Below are 15,207 nucleotides of genomic sequence, written 5' to 3' on the forward strand. Positions count from 1 at the left end.
TAAAATAGACCTTTTAAAGCTTGATTTCATTTAAACATAAAAATCCCTTTTTTGAAAGAACTTTAACTTTTTTAAACTTACTTTTTACTCTATGACTTACTTGTGTACTTTTAACTTGGTGTGAAATATTATTATAATCATTAAATAATGTGTGTTTTTAAATATCCAGGTCTTTCTTTCTCACTTGCCTTCATACCACGCTATTTCTATTGAAAGACTACCTTGGGCCAAAGTTACCCTATCCATAGCGTAACTTTGACCCAAAATTTAAAAAATAGAAAACAATTTTAGGTCAATAAGTGTGCAACTTCTAGAATATAAGATGTTATAGTTGTATAAAAAGGTTACCAAAACTTAATTTAAGTAAAAAACTATATGTTTGAAGGGTAAATCGTATGAAATTGTTCAAAAGTGGGCTAAAGTAGCCCATGCTTATGGGTAACACTACTTTGGCGAACGCTAGAAATCACTTCTGTTTTACTCGATGGCTTTCCATCAGTTACTACGAACTGTGACCTCTCTGGCAGTAAATCACAAAGCCAGTCACATAACTGAGACGATATTCCATAAACATGCAATTTCACTACAATCCACTTGTGTGGTACAGTATCAAAAGCCTTCCGGAAATCCAGAAATACGGAATCTATCTGAAATCCCTTGTCAACAGCACTCAAAACTTCATGTGAATAAAGAACTAGTTGTTTTTCACAAGACCGATCTTTTCTAAAGCCATGTTGACTGAGTGTCAATGGACTGTAATTTTCGAGGTAATTCACAATGTTTGAACACAATGTATGTTCCAAAATCCTGCTGCACATCGACATTAATGATATGGGCCTGTAATTCAACAATCAAGAATTTTATTCACCATAGATCATTTTACAATGATATTGGCTTCGTCATACAGGTTGTACTAGTACATAGAGAATAACAAAATAGACAAGTGTCAGTACATTATAGAATACATTTCAAGCATGGCATTGTAAGAAATTACAATAGGGTAGCTTCTAAAAGTTAATGCAATAAGCTATACTCTAATCTAATATAATATACTATTGTATTGTTTATCGCATACATTATGTAATTACACACAATTAACCACACCACACAACAATATGTTTAACTACAGACAACTTTTAAATGCTAATATCCTCCTCAGGCATCTCAAAGAATTCTTTAATGTCATAGAATGGATGATCTGACAGCCAGCTGTACTAGTTAATATTAAAAAAAAATTATGTCCATAGACTGAACATGAACTGGCAGTTTATTAACATTTTGAGTGGGTTAACTTTGTCGGAATTTCCTGTTCTTGCTAATCTGTGATGTGGTATGTATAAATTACCTTTAGATTTTTAATATAGAGTACAGACACATAGATGTATAAATTTATAATTTTGAGTATTCTGAGTCTGGGAGAAAGAGGACGACAATGCTTCCTAGGACCTCTTTTACATATTATGCGTTAGACGTTTTTTTGTAATTTCAAGATGTTCTTGCTATAAGGGGAGTGCCCCCATATAATCAGACCATATGAAATATGTGACTGGAATAGCCCAAAGTATATCACCCTAAGGTACTCTAAGCTCACTACCTCCCTTAGTTTCAAGATAAGGTATGCCACTTGAGATATTTTTTCACATTCGTGGTTGACATGTTCCTCTCAATAGAGTGTAGAGTCAATGTGAATACCTAAGAGTTTTACTGTCTTATTGCCTACTTCATTTGATGTTCCCATTAGAAGTTTTTGGGCTTTATCAGGATTGCACAGGATCTTATTGGCTGCAAACCAGTCCAGTTCCTTATCACGTGTTTCTTTTGTCAGTTTATTCAGACCTGAAATGTTCTGATGTGTGGTAAGTAGTGTTGTATCGTCAACATAACACACGACAGGGTGGGCTATGTTTTTAGGTAAAGCATTAACAGCTACAATGAAGGAGAAGGGTCCAAGGATAGACCCTTGTGGTACACCTGTGCTGATTTCCATTAGGCAAGAATTTATATTTCTGACTGAAACGAATTGTTTTCGGTTACTTAAATAAGAATTTATCACAGCTAAAGTGCTCCCTCTCACCCCATAAAACTCTAGTTTCCCAAGTAGTACATCAACAGGTATGCAATCAAAAGCTTTATGTAGGTCACATAATACTAGTGATACCATGTTATTGTCTTCAAAAGCTGTTAAGGTTTGCTCAATGATTTCCAAGATGGCCCCTGTTGTGTTTTTCCCTTTGCGAAAACCAAACGGATTGCTACATAGGATATTGTGTTTTTCAAAGAAGCTGCTTATATGTGTGCGTATCAGTGCCTCAAATATCTTTGAGAATATTGGAACAATGGAGACTGGTCAGTAGCTTGTTGAAGATGTTTGTCCCCATTTTTAAAAACTGGGGCAACTTTTGACACCTTAAGTGCATGTGAAACAACTCCAAATTGTACACATTTATTAAAAATAAAAGCTGATGGTTTGGCGATTGAGTATATTGTCTTTTTAATTATGTTATTTGATAACCAATAACAGTCCAATACTTTTAGAACCTGAAAATTTGGATACAGCTTTTATAACATTAGCAGGTGTGACAGCAGTCCATTGAAATACCAGGTTAACAGGCAGTGGTGTTCCAAAAAGGTCCATTGCAGATCAATTTGTTACTTTAATACTGTTACTTATTTCTATAACTGAGTTTAAAAAGTATTGATTTAATTCCTCAGGTTCAAGCAGAGCTGTTTCTGTACATTTTGAAGTATTCTCTTGTTTTATTATTTGCCATGCTGCCTTGCGTTTATTGGGAGTCCTTTCTATATAGTTTTCCACTTTTTTGCCAGAAGAAGTTAAGCTTTATAGTATTTTTTGCATTTCAGATATGACCTATGAATGTTCACAATCTGGGCCGCAGCTCGTGGTCGTGCGGTAGCGTTTTCGCTTACCGCGCCCGGGTTCCCTGGTTCGATTCCCAGCGGGGTCAGGAATTTTCTCTGCCTCGTGATGCCTGGGTGTTGTGTGATGTCCTTAGCTAAGTTAGGTTTAAGTAGTTCTAAGTTCTATAGGACTGATGACCATAGATGTTAAGTCCCATAGTGCTCAGGGCCATTTTGTTCACACTCTGTTATGCTCCTTGGTTAACGGCTTGCTTATGCATCTGGTGCAGCATATGCATCTTTCCTCTAATTTTTGCTAGCTCTTCTGTAAACCTGTTCAGACTTTTCTTTTTCATTTCACTTGGATATCTAATTGCTTTACTGTTGAACAAGAATACCATACATCCATGTCCTTTTTAAAGAAGTTATCAAAGGTAATTTCAACTTCCCTTTTTCCTGATTGACAATTATATGTAAAGTCCCAATCTGCACTTCCTAATCTATCATCAAACATATTTATGTGTTCTTCCTTTCGTCCTCATACCATTAATACTTTAGGTTCTTCCATTTTAACTGGCTGCCTCTTACAGAGTGCAAGGAGTAGTGACTCATGATCTGCAATTCCACTTCTTGCAAGTCTGACTGTAAAATCTTCCCTATGGAAACTCATAACAATATTGTCTATGCAGGCATTCTTACGTGTGGCACGGTTATTTGTGCAATAGAGGTTGAATGATCTTAGCATATTCAAAAATGTCCTGACCTATGTGTGTTTACTATTTCTTTGTTGAAATCACCACATATAGCAACTGTTGTTTTACACTTCAATATCTTTTTAACTATTAATTCACATTTTTCAATAAACAAATTTGCATCACCATCTGGCGTCATATATATATACTAACTACCACTATATTTTCATTCATTAGTTTTACACAACTAAACTCCCCATCTAGTTCTGAGGAGTACATAGGTACATCCATTCTGTAAGACTTTATTCCTTCGTTGACAAAAATTCCAGCAGCACCATTCTTTCCCTGTTTTCTGCATATCATGTCTCCCACAATGTACCCTTGGAGAACAAACATATTTACTGGTTCCTGGGTTAACTAGTGCTCAGATACACATATGACATCTACATGCTAAGTGTTACATAAATGTTCTAATTCTAAATCTTATTTCTAATACAACGGATGTTAACTTGTGTAGAAAAGTAAGTAGTTTGTCTCTGTCCGTATTCCTCTGAGAGCAATTTGTCTCTATACTTGAAGCTGTTGGTTCAGTTAATGTCTTTAATCTTGCTGCACTGTGATCATCATGTTGTGATGGTCACATACCTGTTCATCCACTTGATGACTCACTTTGTTGACTGCTTTCTTCTGTGAAATCACTGCTGATCCCACCAAAAATCCTGGTCCCTTTGTTGTGGTTTCTTTCTTCAGGTTGACTTCCATATTCCATCTGTTGGTATTCTCATTCCTTGAGCTTGATTTGCTATTCTTCTTTTTGCAAGTACTTCCCTCTTCTTATATGGTGTCTTCTTTCCTGTCACATCATTTGCTGCTTCTTCTAACTTTTGCACTCTTGAGTATATTTATTTCTCCACACAAACACAATTTACTTTTGAGGATTCTGCTGTTATTTGTGCTGGCGTTGTGTCAGTAACAATTTTCAATGATTCTTTATCTGAGACTGCAGTATCCTTCCATTTAAGTTCTACTGCTGTTTTGTACACTTCTCTGTTGTTTCCACTGATTCATAAATCGTCGTGGCAATTAGTACTTTACCAGTTGCATTTAGGTGCTGTCCATGTGCTGTATATAGCTCCTTGTTACTAGAAGTTTTAACAAAACAAGTGTTATGGAAGCCTTTCACTATTTTTTTAGTTTTCTGTTTGCAGATGAAATTTCTTGGTTTACACAAGACCATTCAGGCAGATCATGCCTGTGTGGTACAACAAATACAATCACTTATGTATTTTGTAATTCTTTCAAGGTCTTATATAGTGAATGAATTGCCAAGTTGGCTTCATTCTTTGCTACGTCATTAGCTCCTGCCCAAATAACTGCAAAATCTTCATTTGTCAGCTTATGCAAGTCATTGCATTTTTTAAATATTACACTAGTGGGGGCACCTGGTATCACCTTCCCTTCAACATCATATTTATTTGAAGCAAAGTTTAAAATGTTTCTTGCACAGTCTCTGCCATGACTATCAGAGGCAACAAATATTTTGAGTCTCCTGCTCACTGACTCTCAGGAGCAAAGGTTTGCAGTTTCATTGCTGCACCCTTAAATTGCTTTACTTTTTGAACTGCGTTCTGTGGTGTGGTATGCATGCTGTGTTGTGAATTGTGTTTTATGTTGGATGCATCAAATCTGTAGTTTTTACACATTTCTTTCTTGTCTGATTCTCGCTTCTGTAAATCGTTTGTTAGTGCACATGTAATTGTTTTCGAATACTTAAGTTCCTTTCTTACTATTGTGAGTTCATTCTTTGACTTCTCGCAGACACACGTTTTTAACAAGTCTGTTTTGATTTCGTCCAAATCGTCACATTCAGTTCGAAAACAATCACTAAATTTGCAGCTTTTCACTCTATTTGTTACATTTACACACTAGTAATGGAATTTCCTCTTACACTTTGCACAACTCACGCCTTTTCTTGTTGTTTTGTTACAAGAACACGGTTTATTCCACGCTTCCTCATTTATTTCGTAAATAGTATTCAAATTTTCGGAACTGGTCGCAGCCATTGTGCACGAGTTAATAACAAAACACAATATGTCTCCATTCTTTCAACAGATCGCCGTATTTTATTTATTCTCATATAACAATTACTAATCCACATGTACACACCATAATATGTTTAGCTTAAGCTCGTTAAAATATCAAAGTAACTTATTTTACACACAACATTATCAGTACACAGCCATTTGAAAGACTTTGAAGAGACTGCTTGCTTTAGGTTTGTTTGAACTGGATTACTCCTACTACCTGTAGACTCTTGTTACAAAACCTGATTCCTCTGCACCACGCCTCTCCTTACTGAAATTTGATCCACCCACACCCCCTATATCCATTTAAAATCAACCAAAACGAAATTTATGCAGTACATTTGTTTTTTATAATCACTTAATTTGTAAGGCTCTTCAGTTCTGAACTGGCATAAATTGGAAGTCTTCAAGCTTTAAATGGTATGTGTCTGATGACTGTCATTAATAATAATAATAATTTTTGGTTGAAGAAATCTGTCATCTAGCAAATTTGAGTCACAATATGCATAATATAGAAGCAGTCCGAAGTATTTTGAACAAATGGGCGATGTCTTATAAAAAGGGCAAAAGACCTTTTTTAGGGAAGTAGACTGTATCACAAAAAAATGTGATGCAGAGTTAAACTGCAAATGCACACTGCATATTGTGCTGCAGAATGTACAGCCATTAACAAACAAAGTTGATAAAATAAATATACTCGTCAATAGTGAATGGAAAGATGTTTCAGTGCTATGTTTTGGTGAGCACTGGTTACAAAATGAGTATTTTCAGTACTTAAAAATGTTGCGTTTTGACCATGCAAGCTGCTTTTGTAGAATGGAATCAAAACATAGGGGAACTTGTATATATGTAAAAGAAAATGTAGATTATAAGAGTATAGTGAGAGTTTGAAATCTCAGCTGTCGAGTTAATGTCTGAAAAACCTATTATTTTATGTGTGTATAGATCTCCTGTTAGCAACCTAAGTGTCTTTTTTTCAAAAAATTGGACCTTGATTTAAGCAAACTTAAGACAAGTGGGAAAACAGTGGTACTATGTGGTGATTTTAACACTGACGAATGTCAGCCCTCACAGGGAAACGTTTTTAAATATTATAAAAGCCTGCAATCTTTGTCTGACTGTTAGCTCTCCAACACATGTAACCAACGCAAAGATGGAAAATGTTTTGAACATTTTCAAGCATAACTTGACACAGCTTTTCCACAAATGAAAGTGATTTCCAAAAGTACAGATAGATTCAAAAACTGGATTACATCAGGCATTAGAGTATCTTGTAAAAGGAAGCAGGAACTTTTTCTGCAGTCAAAAACTTACAGCAGTCCAGAGTTTATTAGTTATTTCAAAAAATAAAAGCCAGTTTTGAAACATGTCATAAAAGAGGCAAAAATTAAGGAAAATGACAAATATATTATGAAGTCATCCAATAAAACTTAGTCCATGTGGAAAGCTGTGCAGGATCTTATAGGGAAGAAGAAAACTCATAAAAATATTGTGATATCACATGATGGCAAGAATGTAACTGACCCTAGGGCAGTTGCAAACAGTTTCAATTGTTATTATGCAACTGTTACTGAAAAATTAGTGAAGGAAAAATCTGGTAAGCCACCTAATACAACATGGAAAGAAGTTTCCTCTATTCCAATAAATAATATATATCCATGTTCCTCAGTCCAATAATCCCAACTGAGCTCCTAAATACCATTAATTCACTGAAGAGTAAGTATTCAACTGGTATGCATTATAATCCAGATTATAAAAATAACAGCAAGACAAATATTTTCGCCTTTATTGGACATATGCAATTCATCCTTATCATGTGGTGTCTTTCCTCAGCAACTGAAAATGGTATAAATAACACCTCTATATAAAAAAGGTGATCATCAATGTATGGGCAACTACAGGCCTATGTCTCTATTGTCAGGATTTTCGAAAATTATTGAAAAGGTGTTCCTTTCAAAACTAATTACTTTCTTTGACAAGAATAATATTATTTCTGGATGTCAACATGGCTTCAGACCACAGTGATAAATTGAAACAGCCACTTTATATCTGATAAACCATGTCTTAAATGCAGTGGACAACCACAGAAATATCTCAGGTTTATTCTTGGACCTAACAAAAGCTTTTGATGTGGTTGATCATTCTATACTCCTGAGGAAGCTTGAATGCTATGGTGTAAGAGGTGTGCCAAATCAGTGAACTTACTCATATTTGGAATATCGCTCTCAGGTAACTGAAATTAAGTACATGGAAGGAAATGAACTCCAGGTACGCCTTTCAGAACCATGTGGACTAAGTCATGGTGTTCCACAGGGATCCATTTTAGGACCCTTTCTTTTTTGGTCTACATTAATGATTTGCCACCACATGTTAGGGATTCTGAACAGTACTGTTTGCAGATGACACCAGTCTATTGATAGAAGGGAATAAAGAAGGAAATCTTAATGCATCTGCAAAAGATATTACAAAAGGAGTGTCTGAATGGTTTACCAGAAAAACGGCATGAAAAACGGCGCTCATGAATTCCCACACTGATAAAAATAAAAATCAGGCACCACCAGTAATATGTATAGATAACCAAAACATTAGTGCTGTCAATGAAACTAAATTTCTTGGGGTTCAGAAAAATCTTAAATGGAGCACTCATGTCACATCCCTAAATTCAAAACTAGCAAAAAAAAAATGGTTCAAATAGCTCTGAGCACTATGGGACTCAACCGCTGTGGTCATCAGTCCCCTAGAACTTAGAACTACTTAAACCTAACCAACATAAGGACATCACACACACCCATGCCCGTGGCAGGATTCGAAGCTGCGACCGTAGCAGCAGCGCGGCTCCGGACTGGAGCGCCTAGAACGGCACGGCCACCACGGCCGACCAAAACTAGCAAAAATGAGCTATGTAGTAAGAATTCTCTGCATCAATACTAGTGCAGAAACAGTTAGGGCTGTATACTTTGCTTGTGTACATAGAATACTGAAGTACAGTATCATTTTCTGGGGAAATGTACACCAGGCCATAGCAGTCTTCAGGAAACAAAAGGCAGTTATAAGAATAATGAAACAAGTGTGCAACAGAAAACCATGCAAACCTTTCTTTAAAGATCTAAAGATCCTACCCCTTCCCTGCATTTATATACTGGAAGTAGTCTTGCATGTCAAAAAAACAACATACTGAGAAAAGAAAACCTTTTTTCTCAAAACAAAAGTGTCCATGATTACAGTACACGGTCAGACAGTGACATACATGTTAATCATTGTAACATTACATTATGCCAAAAAGGTGTATATCATGCAGGAACAAAACTTTACAACAGATTACCAAGCCTTATAAAATCTCTTCCTGAATTACAAAGCTTTACAAAGTCTGTGACAGCCTACCTTCTAAAAAACTGCTACTATTCACTCTCACAGTATTTTATGCAAGAAAAAATGTTATTTGTATCTGTAATTGTAGAAATAGGTTATAAATATACAGTATTTCAAACTTTTGTAATTAATTACTGTATAGGTTGAATCTGTCAGATCAAGAGTCCAGAAAATGGGGACAGCGTTTCAATTAACAAAAAACGTTTACAACAAAAAGAGTCTCTCATGGAACTGCAAAATACCACTCTACAAAACAGTAATTAAACCCGAAGCTCTCTACGCATCTGAGACACTAAACCTTCAACACAGAACACTAGAAGGGGTATTAGAAGTGAAAGAACGTAAAATAATGAGGAAAATCCTAGGACCAAGAACTAAAGATGGTGTGCATTATCCAAAACCCAATGTAGAAATATATAAAAATATCTCCAAAATAACAGACATATTGTGCATGAGAAGAATCCAATTCATGGGGCATTTAGAATGAAAAAAAAACAGGTTAACGCACAAAATCCATACGTTTTTAAAGAACAGAACTACAAGACCAAACTGGTACAAACAAACGGAAAAAGACCTGAGAGAATTAGTGTCTCCAAATTTACATGACAGAAATGAAATCAGAAAAATCACAAATGCACGGATTTTTGAGGAAGAAGAGAGAAAAACTAACCGAAATACGTGGTCTACGCAACGAAAGCTAGCCCATTCGTTGCTTATGGAGGAATACTGGGCGAAAAGGAAGGCCAACAAATGTTGATTACGTGTGGTCCTAAGTGATCCATCCGCGAAAAAGAAGAAGAAGAATAGATACAATTAGTCATAAAAATTTTAATAATGTATGTTTGATGTTTGAAAACCAGTAGCTAAAAAGGTTTTCTGTCCAATATCCTGTGTACAATATATGTACTTAAAACGAGATTAATAGGGACAAATAAATGAATAAATAATGTGCAGGTGCTACTGCAGTGTGGTAGGCATTAGGCGATGAGGCGATGAGGCGATGAAGGTAATGGGACGCCACCTAATAACATGTCAAACCTTCTTTTGCCTTAGCGTAGCACCTTTCACGTGGTGCGAACCCAACATGTCGGAAGTCACCTACAGAAATATTGACCCTTATTGCCTCTACAGCAGTCCATAATTGCGAAAGTGTTGGTGGTGCACGATTTTGTGCATGAACTGACCTCTTGGTTATGTGCCATTAACGTTCGATGGGACTCATGTCAGGTGATCTGGGTGGACAAATCATTCGCTCAAAGTGTCCAAAATATTCTTCAAACCAACCACAAATAATTCTAGACTTGTGAAATGGCGCATTGTCATCCACAAAAATTCCATTGTTGTTTGAGAACATGAAGTTCATGAATGACTGAAAATGGTCTCCAATTCGCTGAACATAACCATTTCCAGCCAACGGTGCTCTCAGTTAGACAATAGGAGCCAGTCAATTCCATGTAAACAGAACCCACACTATATGAGGCACCACCAGCTTGCACAACGCCTTGTTGACAGTGTGGGTTCATGGCTTTGTGTGACCTGCACCACATTCGAACCCTACCATCAGCTCTTGCCAACTGAAATCAGGGCTCATCTGACCAGGTCACGGTTTTTCATCTTCTAGCATCCAAACGTTATGGTCATGAGCTGAGAAGAGGCGCTGCTGGCGGTGTCGTGCTGTTAACAAAAGCAAACGCGCCAGTCGTCTGCTGCCATAGCCCGTTAACATCAAATTTCGCTGCGTTGTCATAACAGATATGTTTGTTGTACATCCCACATCGTCTCTGTGGATATTTAATGCACTGTTGCTTGTTGGCTAGCTCTGACAACTCTATACAGTGCCTCTACTCTGGGTCGTTAAGTGAAGGCCTTCGGCTGCTGCCTTGTCCGTGTTGAGAAGTAATGTCTGAAATGTGGTATTCTCGACACACTCTTGACGCTATGGACGTCGGAATATTGAATTCCCTAACGATTTTCGGAATGGAATGACCTATGCATCTAAGCACTAACTACCCTTCCATATTCAAAGTCTGCTAATTCCCGTCGTGCGTCATAATCACGTCGGAAACATTTTCACATGAATCATCAGAGTACAAATGAGGGCTCTGCCAATGCACTGACCTTCTACACCTTGTGTACACGATACTACTGCCATTGGTATATGTGCATATCGCTTTCCCATGACTTTGACACCTCAGTGCAGTTACTCTTGTGCTGTCAATTAGTTCATTTATTGTAGCGAAGTGCATAATGAAGCAATTTATGCTGTATTCCAGAAACTACCTACAACTCCAAAAAAGCATTTTTATAAGATATTTCTGTATATGTGATATCTAGTACAAAGGAGAAAGTATGTTTTGTGGTTGGATTATGTGAGGAAATTATTGTTCATAAAATGGTTTGACAAATTATTACCTTCAGCACACTGTGTCCCATGTAAACATTAGTAATTTAAAAAAATTGTAATCATTGGTATCATACATCATCAGTATTACAGTTTTACAACAGAGTGACAATAGCAATGGTCTTTAAAGATTACTTAGCTTCGCAACTGAAACATAATTGTACAGTTGTGTTTTTACCACTCAGAAAATTTTACTTTACCCCTTAGGGGGTAATTACCCCCCATTTGGGATCCACTGGTCAAGCAGAATGTGGGCGAGCGTTTTCGTGGACTAGCATCACTTTACTCACTCTTCCTGGTCGTTTTTCTTGGACTGTGTCTGCAAGACATCTAAGATGTTGACAACAAATGTTACCAGTGATGGGTACATCTTGGGGAAGCAATTCATAGTACATCACACCAACGCCATTCCACCAGATGTATAACTTGATCTTTTGTGTATCCATGCAGGTCTTTGTACAGGGAGTTACTGCGTTGATTGGGGTCAGCCATTCCTTTCTCTGTCTTATGTTAGCATAAGGACACCATTACTCATCACCAATAATGATACGGGGTAGGAATGGTTGGTGTTGTCCACGAGCTAATTGACGACAAGCAAGCAGAGTGCACATATGGCCACCTGCTGATTTTTGTAATTTTCACTTAGAGCATGCATTTCCAATGCATCCAATATTTGAACTTTCCTCATTGCATGCAAATGCCACACATTGATGGAATGAATGATCACAGATCATTACATTTTCCAGTTCTCAAATATAGTGACATGGATAACAATAGATTAACGTGTTTAAACAATCTTATCAACCCTAAAGGTCTTCCTGAATGTGAAGAATCAATCATGTCAAAACGATCCTCCTTAAAAAAAATTTCTTACCATCCTCTGTACAATGTCATTATTCCCAGACAACGCGAAAATGTTTCTAGCTGCTTCCTCTGCTGTCACCCTTCTGTTGCCCTCAGACTGAAGAATATGTCGGAAATGTTCTGATTTCTGCAATAAGCACTTCATTTTCTAGCTCCACAGCTCCATTCACTATCTCCAAAATGACAAAATAACAATAAATAAATTCAAACAGCAACAGTGAACTACAAATAAAAAATGAAAATCGATTAATAAACCCATACCAGTCGGAATAGCAACATGCAAAACAAAAACGATATGAACTCATGCGCCAGCCTAATGTATGGATTCTCCTGTATATCACAATTATCAATGTTGTCATCTTCATATAACAAATCCTCCTCTATCTCTTTGAAACGCATACCATTTTATTTCTCTACAGATTCTGCACTCTCCAGGGATTTTAACCTTACCAAAACCACATTGCAATCTACTGGTCTTCATTAGGTACAGAATTTACCCCTCACCCTGAATGAATGTCCTGACAAATTATCTTCAATACATTGTGTATTTCATTACCATTACTAACATTATAAAATTAATCAAAATAATTTCCAAATTTTATCACTACTCAATTCATTTTGCTTACTTACATCAGAACAAGTGGATACTATTTCACTGATAGTGACTGGTATAAGCGGATTGTCAATTACTTCCCTATTCTTCACTAAACCATCATTAAGACTTACCATTGCACTCCTATTGTCTCCTTTCATGTGTCTTTCCTCTTTAATCTCGACAAAATCTTTCCAACTAATTCTTCACAACGTAATATCATCATCACTTTCAACATCAAAGACATCATTAATAGCATCACTACCTAAATCATCATCAAAAACATCATTATTCATAGCACAAGTGTTTTCATCATGACTACTACCTATCCTATCTTCTCCCCCTTCAAGTACTTGATTCTCAGTCTCCACACATTTAATTTAAACACAAAGAGGTTCGCCATTTTTCTGTATATTTTCATTAATCATCAGTTTCACAGGACCAAACTCATCATAGTTATCATCCTTAGTATCTGTAAGCAAAACTCTGTTGTAGCTACAAGAGTCATCAAATGGGTTTGTCAAGTCAACATCATCAAAATCAGTCTCAACCTTCTGCTTCCTACTTTCTTCCACTTTTATTTCCCTTAATAAAGTGTCAAAAATTCCCTACAAACTCTACACTGTTTACTTGATGTGAACTACTGTTACCACTATTGTGAGAGCCCCTCCAAGAATTACTGCTCCCCTTTCTAAAATTACTATTAGCCTGATTTTGATATCTGTTTCTTCTCACCCAAAACTGACAGGCTCCCCTTGAGGTGTATTCTAGTTTTTCAAGTTCATTCCTTCCATTTTAAAAATTCCTGTCATCAAAGCCCTGAGTTCGAGTCTCGGTCCAGCACACAGACTTAATCTGCCAGGAAGTTTCATATCAGGGCACACTCCGCTACAGAGTGAAAATACACTCCTGGAAATTGAAATAAGAACACCGTGAATTCATTGTCCCAGGAAGGGGAAACTTTATTGACTCATTCCTGGGGTCAGATACATCACATGATCACACTGACAGAACCACAGGCACATAGACACAGGCAACAGAGCATGCACAATGTCGGCACTAGTACAGTGTATATCCACCTTTCGCAGCAATGCAGGCTGCTATTCTCCCATGGAGACGATCGTAGAGATGCTGGATGTAGTCCTGTGGAACAGCTTGCCATGCCATTTCCACCTGGCGCCTCAGTTGGACCAGCGGTCGTGCTGGACGTGCAGACCGCGTGAGACGACGCTTCGTCCAGTCCCAAACATGCTCAATGGGGGACAGATCCGGAGATCTTGCTGGCCAGGGTAGTTGACTTACACCTTCTAGAGCACGTTGGGTGGCACGGGATACATGCGGACGTGCATTGTCCTGTTGGAACAGCAAGTTCCCTTGCCGGTCTAGGAATGGTAGAACGATGGGTTCGATGACGGTTTGGATGTACCGTGCACTATTCAGTGTCCCCTCGACGATCACCAGTGGTGTACGGCCAGTGTAGGAGATCGCTCCCCACACCATGATGCCGGGTGTTGGCCCTGTGTGCCTCGGTCGTATGCAGTCCTGATTGTGGCGCTCACCTGCACGGCGCCAAACACGCATACGACCATCATTGGCACCAAGGCAGAAGCGACTCTCATCGCTGAAGACGACACGTCTCCATTCGTCCCTCCATTCACGTCTGTCGCGACACCACTGGAGGCAGGCTGCACGATGTTGGGGCGTGAGCGGAAGACGGCCTAACGGTGTGCGGCACTGTAGCCCAGCTTCATGGAGACGGTTGCGAATGGTCCTCGCCGATACCCCAGGAGCAACAGTGTCCCTAATTTGCTGGGAAGTGGCGGTGCGGTCCCCTACGGCACTGCGTAGGATCCTATGGTCTTGGCGTGCATCCGTGCATCGCTGCGGTCCGGTCCCAGGTCGACGGGCACGTGCACCTTCCGCCGACCACTGGCGACAACATCGATGTACTGTGGAGACCTCACGCCCCACGTGTTGAGCAATTCGGCGGTATGTCCACCCGGCCTCCCGCATGCCCACTATACGCCCTCGCTCAAAGTCCGTCAACTGCACATATGGTTCTCGTCCACGCTGTCGCGGCATGCTACCAGTGTTAAAGACTGCGATGGAGCTCTGTATGCCACGGCAAACTGGCTGACACTGACGGCGGCGGTGCACAAATGCTGCGCAGCTAGCGCCATTCGACGGCCAACACCGCGGTTCCTGGTGTGTCCGCTGTGCCTTGCGTGTGATCATTGCTTGTACAGCCCTCTCGCAGTGTCCGGAGCAAGTATGGTGGGTCTGACACACCGGTGTCAATGTGTTCTTTTTTCCATTTCCAGGAGTGTATCATTATGGAAACATTCC

The sequence above is a fragment of the Schistocerca serialis genome, chromosome 9 (assembly GCF_023864345.2).
Source record: "Schistocerca serialis cubense isolate TAMUIC-IGC-003099 chromosome 9, iqSchSeri2.2, whole genome shotgun sequence".
In the NCBI taxonomy this organism is placed as follows: Eukaryota; Metazoa; Arthropoda; class Insecta; order Orthoptera; family Acrididae; genus Schistocerca; species Schistocerca serialis.